The following is a 13,368-nucleotide window of genomic DNA, read 5'->3' on the forward strand; positions in this document are numbered from 1 at the left end:
TGAACAAATTGCCACCATGGTAACCCAGAAAATGGAGGAGATGCTTTAAACAAGTCGAATTTCAACCCAAATCATGATATTTTTCAAACCCTAACCAAGTAATGCTGGTGTCAGACCGCAACCAAGCTTCTAGTGTGTAAAAGTGTCAAACTAGTTGTTGTATTTTCCTAAACTGAACCAGAAAACGAGTCAAAAGTAAACATCAACAATAAACTAAACTTGGTCTCTCGTCCGTCATAAGACACAAATTCTGGTCTTCTGGATGAAACTCTGGTTGCTGGTTTCTGCCACCAACCACCTCTCCTGCCTACAAATGCAGACTTTCTTTTGCTTTTTCAAACTGGCCGCCTTCCCCACCACATCACAGGTCCCAAATTATTTCAAAGTAAAATGAGGTTCCCTTTAAAACATGTTTGAAAATGCGCTTTAGTGGTATGGGAACGTCATTTTGTGGGGACTTAGTTTGGAGAGTTGGCGATCTCTTTAAAGTCTCTTCATTTATTGGAGATTCCTTCCTGATTTATGTGAGTTTGTCTGACACTCTATTAGCACCACGATGGTTTGTCTGTTTTATTTTGAAGCACTTTGTAACTTTGATTTAGAAAAATGCTCTTTAAATGAAGGTTATTATTATTATAGTTTGATGGACTTTCTTAACCCCGCTAAGGAGGATGAAGCGATGTATAGATAATGGATGGATGAACTTTGTTAGCTTGATGGCTAAACGCTGCCTGGAAACAGTGAAGCGATGCTCGTTCCTAGACCGAAGCCAGAAGCCAACATCAGGCCGGTGTGAGAAAACGCCGACCCTTTAATCATTTCAGTGCGAACACAGCGTTGGCGCGGCGGGTTTCCCCGACACAGCGGGGAGGCGTTTACAACACAATGCAACACAATCCGAACACACACTGAGTCGGCGAATAAGATATGCGCGAGTCCACATTCCTGCCTGATTGCTGTGTAATGTGAGTGATGGCGGATTCCTGCCACTGCGATGACTTTCCTCTTGTAAAGTCCGTCTTTATGGTGCCATAAACAGTTTTTTTAGATCGCGCCATGTGAAGCGAAAACTCCTCCAGAGTTTGCAGCCGCAGTGGGAATAACAGCAGCGCTTGGTCACACGGGCTAAACAGCAATTTAATGGATCGCCGTAAAAGTTTGTGGAGGCATTCGTGGTCCCCAGAGAGGGAACCATATTGAGCGTAGAGGCCTTTCCTCTGGCACCACCAGCTCCTCGGAGTCGTCTCTTCTTGGGAGAGCAGAACTAAACCGTCTCCATTTATAGACTGATCGGTATCTAGATCTCTTTGAGGTTCCGTCTTGTAACCGTTTCCAGCTTTATGCAAACGACGGTGAGTCTCTGTATTTATTTATTTTCGGTGCGAGGCATGGTTCGCATCAGCAGTGGATTCACAGAGTTTCTTTCTAAATCAAAGCCCAGAACCTTGTTCCATCGATCGGACTCCAGGTTTGCTCACTCCTGACTCCAATTAGCTTTGGTTGATGTCATTAGCTTAGGGCTTCGCAGACACTTCCAGCCTGCACCGAGAAGTATTGAGTGATGGATTCATTATGGACAGTACCTGGTCTGTGGGTAATTACTCAGAATAGATGGTGCACAATTAGAACTTTAAAGATTTGACCATATTTTAAGACTAATTTGTGCGTGCTTACTTTGTGTTTACCTTCGTGCAGCTTCGTTATATTATAAACGAGAGTCAGAAGTTTGTTTGGCTCCAGTTCTGTCGGACAAAAGCAGCTTTAACACTCACTGCTTCTAAAAATGAACAGAACCTCCTGATAGTAAAACAAAGACTGTACGATCAGATTCTCTTTTCTTTCCCCCCACCTCGGGGGGAAGGCGATATTATGATTATCGGCATCGCTTCGGCCACCAATAACTGTTTAAGAGTTTGTATTGGCAGAGGCGCGAAACCCGATCGCGCTTCACAGAACGTTATATCGACGCTCGAGGTGGACGGACGACAGGATCTGGTGGTGCTGAGGGGTGTATTTGTGGAGCGGGCTCTAAATATACGCGTTTTTTTTACGGTATCTGTGTTTGCGCAGGGCGTTGTGCAGTGTGTTTGCAGCTGTGGAGGAAACTGTGGTGCCTGATGGTGCATTTTTATGAAGCGGGTAAAAAGAAGATGCTGCATTTGAAGATATGCTCTGTTATTTATTTTGCAGACGGACCCTGACTTTATAGCGCTGTTGTGGCTAACGTGTTGGCTAACAGAAGACTCGGAGCAACTTTTGCATTCGATTGTTGTTTCTGGCTGCTTGTCAAATGTAAATCCAATATTCTCCCTCTGGTGCTGTTTTTATTTCCCCGTTTCTCTGGCTAAGTCCTGCTGGTCAACTCATGTGACCTACGAGAGACACTCCAATCAGGTTCATCTTCTAGCTAAAACTAATGTCAAAAGTCCTGTAACATGAAGGATTATGAGGACAATTATCACTTGTTGAGGCTCTGTAGAGACTTCACTGTTGTCTTTTTTTAAATTAATTTTTTATCATTATTAGCATTTTTAGTCGCTGGTTTGCGTCCTGGTGAGGACACCCGTAATCTTTCTGCGTGGAGTCTCCATGTTCTCCCCGTGCAGCGTGGGTTCTCTCCAGGTTCTCCGGCTTCCTCCCACACAGTCCAAAAACATGTTGAGGTTAATTGGTGATTCTAAATTGTCCGTAGGTGTGAATGTGAGTGTGCTTGGTTGTTTGTCTCTAAGTGTAGCCCTGTGATAGACTGGTTACCTGTCCAGGTGAACCTGCCTTCACCCTAAGTCAGCTGGGATAGACTCCAGCCCCCCACGACCCTGGTGAGGATTAAGCGGTGTATAGATGATGGATGGATGGATGAACTATTATTTTTATCATCTATTTTTATTGCCTAATTGATTTCTTAAAACTTTATTTATTTTATTGTTCATTTGATTTCCCCTTTACCCTTTAAAAAAAACAAAATTATTTGCATATTTATTTTTGTTATTTATTTACTATTGCTACTACTATTATGTTTGTTGTCTATTTAATTTTTTAAAAATCTTTATTTAGTTCATTGTTCATATTTTTCTCTTTTATCCTTTATTAATTTTCTTATTTACTATTGGTACTATTATTTTTTTTTCATTGTCTAGTTGAATTTTAAACTTTATTCATTTTATTGTTCATTTTATTCTCCTTTATTTTAAAATGTATTTATTTAGTTTATTTTATATTACTACAATTATTAATATTATTTTTGTTACGTAATTGATTTTTTAATTTATTTTTTTAACAGATCAACCACAACATCTCTGACTGTGGTGTTGAAATTACCAACACATGATCAATCATTATCATCACACCGAAGATATAGTTTGCTTATTGGTATATAGGTAAATGTACAGGTATAATCTTTTGAAGGAGAACACTCATTCTGTAAGGTCATAAACTTGACATGGCATGACAACAATGTGACTAAAACAAAGCAGATTAAAACAACCAAAACATTTCATAAAAACTAGTTTAGATAAAGCAGCTGCCGTCTTCACATCTTTTGACCGGAGCTTTGAACTGAGACAGAATCATCATTAGGTGAGTGCTGAAGGTTACTCCAGGGCACAGAATAGGAGAAGCCCGCTTCCACAGAACTTCTGAGCAAATCCGGGCCTCCCTGCAGAGCTGCCATTAGGCTCAGCGATAAAGCTATTGGTAAGTGGCAGAAGATTACAGAGGTTTTAGCTCAGCGCTGCTCTGTAAATAAAAGCATGTCTGTAACCGTACAGGCTCCGTGAAGGCCGAGAAACCAGAGCATCAAGTGCACAGCGATGATGAATCATAATATAAAACACAGATATGCAGCATCCAGGCAGCACGCAAACGAATAATCTCCTCAACATTTAGGAATGTACGAGCGTTTTTCCTAATTAATAAACGGAGGCAGATCCTGTTTAGATAACCTTCAGTTTGAGCCTCTGCATGCTTCACGTTGCTGCAGAGCCCTCACAAGGTCACGGCGAGGGATTCTCTGCACTATTTGTTTGCATTTTCTTGCAAAAACTCTGACATTCCCCCTCATTCATACAGTATGTGCAGCCTCCAGTCCAGTGTTAATACGCTGCAGACATGATGGGACACATGATGCACTTATTGATCTTTTTAAGGCTGATTTCTGGATGTAGCCGCGATGCTGTTTGAACCTGAAGTGTTCCCACAACAATCCCTAAACGTTCTAATAATGTTTTAAGGGGAAAAAATAGTTTACTGTAACATTTGAGTGACATTTTAAGGATGTTAATCACTTCTAATAATGTTCCTAGAAGGTAAAATGTTAACTAAGACTTAAGTTTTTACAAACAAAGAACGTTCTCAGTGCTACTTTTTAGGGATCTTAAGACCTGAGATGAAAGAGTGTTTCTGAAATGTAATATACGAATGTTCTGCAGATGCTGTCGGGGTAACAGACTGTGGAACGTTCTTTTATTAAACTGTTGCATGCAAACAAAAAGCACTGTTAAGATGACATCCGTAAACTGCTTCTAATAAACCGTTCTTGTACTATAAAGTGTTTTGGGAATCCTGTCGAGGTAACACATCAGTGATGGAGACTTGTTTTTAAAACGTTTCTTACAGTTAACGCCCAAAATCCTTCAAAAATCCAATCACAACTTTACGAATAACAGTTTAAACTCAACCTCTGGAAAAACTGCTGGCGTGTTTATTGCACACATTAAACTGTGTCAGAAGCAGAACAAACCGGTGGACGGAGTGTTTCCGAGGTGGAGGTTTCTCCTCAGACGCTGCAAACCTACAGGATGATGATTTACACGCTGAGACGCTGCTGCTTCACTTTGTGACTTCCTGATTGGGTTTGCTTTGGAGGGAATCCACAGTGAACACATGTTTTTGAGTTGGGAATGTGAACTGGATTGGATTTATTTGCTCGCGTATGTTCTGTGCATCTTTATCATCTATCTTCATGTTTCTAGAGCATGTGATTGTCCTGAAGTTTGTGATTCTTTCCTGCGTTTTCCTTCCATGTGTCTCTGTTTGTCTGTTTGTTGTTTTCCTGTACTTCCTGTTTTATTTTGAAACCTACATTCCTGTTGTGTCGTTTGTGTTTTCACTTCTTATCTTTGTTCCTCCTTGTTGATCGTCCTGATTAGTCTCACCTGAGCCTCGTTTCCCCCAATCAGCTCTCAGTGCTTAAATACTCGTGTTTCTCTCTTTGTTCTGTTTGTCGCCCTGTTTTCCTCCCAGCTTATGTTTGGTTTTTGAGCCTTTTTGTGTTTCTTTACTTCTTGCTTTAACTTCCACCACCGCTTTTCTTAACTTTTGGCATTTTTGGTTCATCTTTCTCCTGCTTTTGATTTATCTGGACTGTGGTTTGTTTTCATACCAGCTTCTTCCATTTAAGCTCACGTTTGTCTGTTTGGGTCTTTAACTCACCGACTCATGACCGTTATCAGATTTGGAAATAAAAACATCCAGGGAACGTTAAAAAAACAAACAAACAAAAGATGCTTCAAGAACCTTATCTGTCATAATAAGGCGACATTGTTAAAGAATATCATTCTGACATCGTTGCCACCAACAACAAAACCAAACAACAACAACAACAACAAAGAAAAAAATAGAATGAAACCGTTATTACGCCGCTGCAGAGTAATATTCCAAGAATGTTTCAGAACAAAGAGATTCTGGCTGGGTCAATGACAAACACGCCGCTGGTACAATCGGAGGAGTTAAGGCGGCTTTAGCAGGTCGACACAAACAAGTGAATTTGGTGCAGCGTCAGTGTTCCGCCCATCAGAGAGGAATGCATCACGGCCTGAATCACAGCCGATAGCGCGCACTCAGCGACAGCTACGGCCGTGTCATGCTAAAGCTGCCGTCACGGTCACGTTTTGATCTGCGTCAGTCAGTCACAAAGTGGGAAAAACTCGCTTTTCTAGTCATTAGATGGATGTTTTCGGTGTTGTTTGTGGGTCAGAAAAACAAACAGCACACAAGCGGCCTGATTTTGGTGGGAACCGAGTGTAACCGTCTGAAAGAACTGTGAGGTATTGGTGGACGACTGTGCTCTCTGAGTGCCCTCCTAGTCCCTCTAAATGAAATAGTGCAGACTTGCGTCTGAGCAGCCACAGCTGACGGTTGACTGGCTGCCCCTGTGGTCGCGACCGCACTAGAACATACATACTTACACTGTGAGGTCGTGCACAAGCGAGGTAATGCATGAGTAATCCAGGAAAAATAAAAAACCCGCTGTGACCTTTCTGGGGCTTCTTAAATTGTTAAGTGTTGTTTTGTGCAGGTAGAAGGTTTAGAGAGAGAAAAAAAAAAACAACGTCTGGAAACTCTGATGAAAGCACCGAGACGGAACTGTAAACGCTCCCCAAACCCAAATCCACCGGTGAATAGAGGCCGCACACTTCTGAGTCACCGTCAACTTAAAAGCTTTTGTTTAGCGAAGCTTTAAATAAATAATAAGCAATTAAAAACCTATACGTTCCCGAAGCCGAGCGGTCTGGAGCTGCCGCGCACAAGGGCGGATGCACCGTGGGGATTACGGGCTGGAAACCTGTACCCGACCTGGTTTACATGCGAGCTAGCCCGAGGATACTCCCAGGCAAGAGGAGGCATGTGAGCAACACTGGAACGGACTTAACAAAGCTGCTCCAAATCCCTGAGCACCTGCACTCGGGGGCCCGAGGAGAAACAGCAGGATTATCAATAAGAAAAATATGCTGACAGCCGCGAGGTGGAGGTCGTTCATTACACGTGTGCACGCGCAGGTACATGTGTGCACACGGCATCGTTTGTGCAGCCGGAGGCAAGCGATGGGCCGCGATGCTCATTAGTCTTCCATTGATTATGTACATACATGTATTTATGAGCACACGCGGACATGCAGAGCAGCTGCTGCGTTTACTCTGCGGTGATGGTCGGGGTTACAAACAGGGGAGCAGCAGGGCAGGTGTGTTCACAGAAAGAAACCACACACATGCTAACCGACAAACACAAACAAGACTTCAATAAGAATTCTTGCTGCCTCATTTTGATCCACATTCAACCTAAAACATGGTAAGAATCATGGCTGCTGATACTTTATTGCTTTAATATATGATGTAGAAATATGCCTTGAGGATCTAAAGGATTCGATTTATCAACATTAAACATGGAAGTTATTGGTACATGTTGTACACGTGTGGTAGCTCAGCCAGCACATGCAGCCGCGTTGATGCGCTCAGAGAAGTAAGGGTTCTTAAATGGTTCTCCAAGGTGCCACCGCCAACTGAAGAACCTCCTGATTCAGCTGTTTGGTTCGTTGGCATGCAGTTAGAACTGAAACTAACCAATGTTTGCATTATTGATGAATCTAAAGGTGATTTTCTCAATTAATCTGCAGAACATTTGGCCCATAAAACATGAAACTACCCAACCTATTATAATATAACAACAGACAGAACCAAGAAACGCTGCAAGTTCTTACATTCCAGCATTGATTTCTGTTACTAGAGGTGGGTTTCACAAAGAACTATTGAGATAATGAAGAGTTTATCTGGAAAGTCAGATAACTCCATCTTCACAAACCATCAGAAAACCATCGTCTCCATCGTCTACCCGAGACAACATCAATCAAACTTCAGTTATCTCTGTTTTTGTCATTTCCACTGAGTCAAATCCACTCAGCTTCAGACTGATTGATTTTATCTCAGGCAAACAGGGAAAAAAAAGTTTTCTGAAAATCTACAAAAATGAAGTTATCTGTGTTTGAAAATGAACTCTTCAAATGGTTTCTTAAAGAACCTCATGTTGCTAAAGTTCTTTGGATCTCCATTTTGTGTACGTAAAGGAACCCTTTTTTGAAGTTTCTTGAAGGCACCTATGAGGGTTTATTGAGCAACATCTACATAAAAATGGTTCTTCACTGCCAAGAACTGGTTTTCATTGTTCTTTGAGGCACTTCTGGGATTTTATGGAGGAACATCTTGTTTGAAGGGTTTTTGTTTTGCTAAAAACTTATGACTTTCCCTGCAAAGAACCACTTTTGGTTCCATTTAGCGCCTTTCTTTTTCCGAGTGGATCAAATGTGCTTCATGGTCGATTGCCTTCCTTTGTCGCTTGTTTAAATAGCTTCAAATGTATTGATCCTGGAGTGAAGTGTGTGTTTGTGAGTCTGGCCTGACATGTTGGGGAAACGCATTCAATCATGACTCTTTTTTTTGGAGGTATTGATTTTATTAAATTAATAGCCATTTGGTTGCCTCCTGTTCCCGTCTTTGTAACAACGAGTACGTAGACCTGCAGCCGCTCAGTTCACCGACAGTTCAATCATCTCCATGTACAAGTCATGTGCAGTTCGCTTGACAGAGGTTCAGCTCTGCCGGGTGAATCCAGCTCGATGCATAACGTACAGCATCGAGGTCACCGACTCGCAGCAGACCGATCAATACGTCCTGATTAGTTGTGTTTGTGTTTTCAGTGTGGCTGCGCTCAGACATGTCCTCTGTTGTGTTTCCACAGTCTCCAACAATAAAATAAATAATAAAAAAAGTGGCTTCACACAGTTGAGCATCAGCTGATTTACAACAGAGACAAATGAAATTATCTGTCATTGCCATTTTCCCACTTAAGCCGTGGAGAACAGCCTGCGAACACAGATGGATTTGCGGTGGTGTTTTGCGCCCACAGCCAGTCCCAAAAGCCTTTGTTCTAATTCTGGAAGAATTCCTGAGCTCATGTGCTTCTCCGCTCCTCTTCTGCTCGGGTATTTCCCAGCATCGCAGCTGTAATCGCTCATATGATGGCTCCACTTCCTTTAAAAGCCCACACTGACATTATTTTGCATGATGGTTGGAAATACTTACAAAAAAAAAAAAAGACAGCGAGAGAGAGAGAGAAATGTTTTTTATTGTACTGCCAGTAGACGCCGGGTAATTTCAATCATTGTAACACAATGGTGGGTAAATGAATGCTCTCACTGGTCTCAGATGGAAATCATTTGTTTATTTGGCTCCACAGCCCTCGTGTCTTCGCTTACATTTTTATTGTTTTGTTTTTTAAGCTGAGTAATTATCATTAAGTTAGGTCAAGTTAACCCTTCACTGGTGAGTGTTTTATTAAACCTGCTGCCTTTAGCAACATGGCACACATTATAAACCCTAACAAATACACAAAGGTGTACTTTTATTGAACTTTTTCTTCTATATTCCTCAGTTCTGTTGCAGTATGCTGTTTGATGCATGTACCAGCTCCACCAAAGCCTTCTATAACTTCTTCTTTACTCCTACAGATCCCAAACTTGTCACGGCAGTAATCAGCCGCTCGCTTGTTGCATCTTATACTCAGATGCAGCGTCTCCAGTCTTTCTGTCAGAGTTCCTCAGCTAAAGCTGTTCTAGATAAAACAAAGATTGTTCCAGCTTTCGTTAGCGTTCCAAAGTCATGGAACCTGAGCTGAAGGTCAGTGGTTTCCTGGAAAGTGTGTCACTTGTGAAATCTTCCGATCTTCCAAGTTGGAAATCAGCTCTGGAAAACTGTTTGTGCAGCAGGAAGGTAACACGAGGTAACACGAGATCGCCTCGTCCGCCCTGACTTCTCTCAGGGACGCTATCTCGGCGGCGTCTTGACTGTTTTTGGTTGTTGTGGATCTCAGAGCTCAAGTCGACGGAGCAAACCTCATCATTTTTATGCTCCAGTTCTTCTTAAAGATGATCAGAATCAGAACGACACAAATGACTCGTAATCAGGAACTCGAGCTGCATCTTTCCTTGTAGAATTGTTGGGTTGTTCCATCTCAGACCATCAGGAACCTTCTGCGTGACCACCTCTGCTTTGCATGAAACCTATCTCTGAAATGTTAGATTAATACATCGAGTACTTTCTCATATCCTTGTTTAAATTATTATTATTGCCTGTCGATCCACTTTCAGCAGATTTTTTTTTCTCACAGCAAAATTTGAGGCTTCACTAAAACAGTAATATCCATCCATCCATCCATTATCTATACACCTCTTAATCCTCACTAGAGTCATGGGGGGCTGGAGTCTATCCCAGCTGACTCAGCTGACAGACAACCAAGCACACTCACATTCACACCTACGGACAATTTAGAATCACCAGTTAACCTCAACATGTTTTTGGACCTTGTAGAAAGTAAAGTATTACTGATATCACTGATAAAACCGCCGTATAGTTTTGAATAATTTACAATAAAATACAGGTCATTTTAATGAATGTAAATATCCACAGTATAACAACAGTGAAGTCATTAAAATCAAGACAAAGCAACATTTTTGCTTAAAATGTTTTACTGAAAAGCAATTCAAAGTGCTTTTATATATGAATTAATAACAAATGTATTCTTAGTTTGTATCAAACACATGCTCGTACAATTATTGTTTTGCTCAGTGACTTTGCAGCCATCATCCAGCTCCACTGTAATTACTTCATGACAAGTAATGGTAAATTATAGCATCATTCTCATAAATTTATATATATTTCTATATATCTTGTAGCAGATTTTATGAGTTTGACCAAATAGAAGCAGGAAAGTTTAAAATGAAAGAGGCACTAGGATTGTGCCTTGTGGAACTCCGCTTATATGAAAAGCAGTCGACTGAGAAATAAGACAACAAACTGTAAACAATTCATCCTCTGGGGAGCAGAGATAATATATTTATATACTGTGATATAATACAATCCACCGTATATTACATTTATGTTTCTTGTTTTACATGCAAATGTATCCCAGATGTGGCAAATAAAACATTCATCCTCATCTTTTGTCAACCGTAAATATCTGTAACTTTGTCCCCTAGAAATAACATTTTGGTCTTTTCCTGAACAAGAACAACTTTAATTATATTTTTGCTGTAACAAGAGGATGACACTTTGCAACAGAAGATATTTTAGCAGAAAACAATTTGAGTGGAACGATGAAACAGTCAGGTTGCAATCAGGCCACGAGGCCGGCTTGTTTTGGACCGCATGTTGGACAAATGAACGGGCAGAATTTTTTATGCATCATTAGGGAGAAAGAACACGGCTGGTTTTTAAAATATCAATCATTACTTTGATCCAAGAGAGCAGCACCAGCAACTGACAACGACAACGTTCACCCTTCACTGTTAATTTGTTACGTGTTCATCATCATCGCTATCAGCCTGATGCCACCAGTCCCATATATTTAACTGCTGTTGGCGTCTCATTAATTACAAATTATCTCCTCCTATTATCTTTCTCATCCCCAAAACAGTTTGAAAACAATCCCTGGAAAAAAAACAAAAAAAAACAGCAACAAAAAACATAAAAAATATGATAATATCTGACGTGTTCCCCATTAAATAGAACGAACAGTATTTGTCACAATATTTAATGATTTTAACCGCTCGCATCTGCAAAAATCATTAGCGCTGTTATTCGCCTGCTGTGCTGAGGTGTTAGCGGGCTGCGGCTAATATCAGCAGTGAGTATGCAAAATCATGTTCTCCATCAGTCTTTGAACAGTGTGTTGTCTCTGCTCGCGCCGCCAGCTGAGACGCACATCCAGCGGCGGCATCAATTCCCAGCCTGATGAGATCTCGCCGAGTGTGTGTGGAAGCCTTTGTTTATCATTAGGGCCTTGTAGACAACTCGATATGTTTGCCCCGGCCGACATCTTGACATGTTTGTTGATGGGCCCCGAGGTGATAACGTGATGTCGTTTTATTTATCGTATTTGTGAGCGTTTGTAGTTTCGACATCATCCACCGAGTCTGCTATTCTATCAGAGGGGCGAATTTAAAAAACACAATTTCTGGGTTTTGATCCACAAATGAGGAAAAACTTATTCAAAATCACACCGATGTTTGTCATTTTTTCTGCTCCTGTTGTATTTTTACGAAGTCTGCTCGATCGGTAACAACAAAATTCGGACACTGACTGAGTTTTCATGCAAATTGTGTGCAAATTTTGAAGAAAAATGGAAAATGCAAATTAACCAGATGAACTTCAAGCAGCTTCTCCACTGCAGAATAAAGTCCTGCACCTCCACGGCTTCTGTCTGATCTGTGTGAAGTCCTACAGCTAAAACATTCTGTGAAAGTTCTAGTAAAGTTTTCTTTTAGTTCCCCAGAATGTTTTTCTTAAAGTCGGGATGAATTTCATTCTAAAGACGTCGTAAAAATCGTTTGCCCAATGTTGCATTGAGAACGTCGCACATTTACAACCTCCATAAACTCTGTATGTTCCACGCTACTCTACACTGTGTTTCCAGAACATTGCAGCCAGAATGTTCCACCTTTGTCAACATAATGTTTCACAGGAACATCATCTGATAAAGAACGTTCTGGCATCTGAGGTTTCTTTCATTATCACACTGAGAACATCCTTCATTTGTCATCGTTGTGAAAACGTCTTAGAAGAGAACCTTCTGTTGTGTGATTCCCCACCAACAAATAATAAATAGAAATAAATAAAAGTAAAATGTTCTACAGGAACATTAAAAAAACGTTCTGTTTAAAAGCGTCCTGTCATCTTGATAAAACCTTAAACATGTTTCTGAATGCTGGTCTGGAAAGGTTCTTCTTGTGTTATTTTCTTTTACCATCAAACATTGTGAGAATGTTTGTACAGAAGAACGTTCTATGACGTGTTCTCAACATCCTCAGAACATCGGAGGCCGAACATTCCAACTTTGTCGATATGTTACATCACAGGAAGGAACTTTAACTATCACCAGAGGACTCGAGAACATTTGGAAAACATTTTGGGAATGTTGGTCATGCTTTGCTATCATAGAACATCATCTGGGTTCCTGATAACGTTCTCTGAATGTTGACATTAAAACATTCGATGTGACTGAAATTAAAACTTTGAACATTTGAACTTGCCGGTAACGTTATCCAATGTTGTTGAAACGTTCCCTGTAGCATCTTTTCGGTCACTTACTTGTATCTTTCATTATGTCGGCATAAAACAAGCTTTTTGATCGAACCTTAACTGATTTAAGATTTTTAAAAAGCCTGCAACAATTGTACTAATATATGTTTTTTAATTGTTGATATTTTAATTTAAGATGATGATTTAACTCTTCAGCTCTTTAAGTACACCTGCTCTCTGTTGATGGTGTCCAGGCTTTGGCCACCTCTCGGCTCCGGCCCTGACTTCAAGCCGACACGTTGAACTTCACCCATAAAACCAGGAGATAAACTGGAGTTATGAAAGCAGCACGTGATTCATGTCGCTGCAGGATTACTGATGAGCACATTCCATTGATAAACCACCTAAACAATCAGAGCTGCTCCCTCGCAGGGCAGGTATGGACCCCCCAGGGTCACTACAATGGATACAAACATTCCCTTTTAGTACACGCAATAAAATCTCCTCATTTCACTCCAGCAAT

The sequence above is a fragment of the Stegastes partitus genome, unplaced genomic scaffold, assembly GCF_000690725.1.
Source record: "Stegastes partitus isolate 25-593 unplaced genomic scaffold, Stegastes_partitus-1.0.2 Scaffold70, whole genome shotgun sequence".
Lineage (NCBI taxonomy): Eukaryota > Metazoa > Chordata > Actinopteri > Pomacentridae > Stegastes > Stegastes partitus.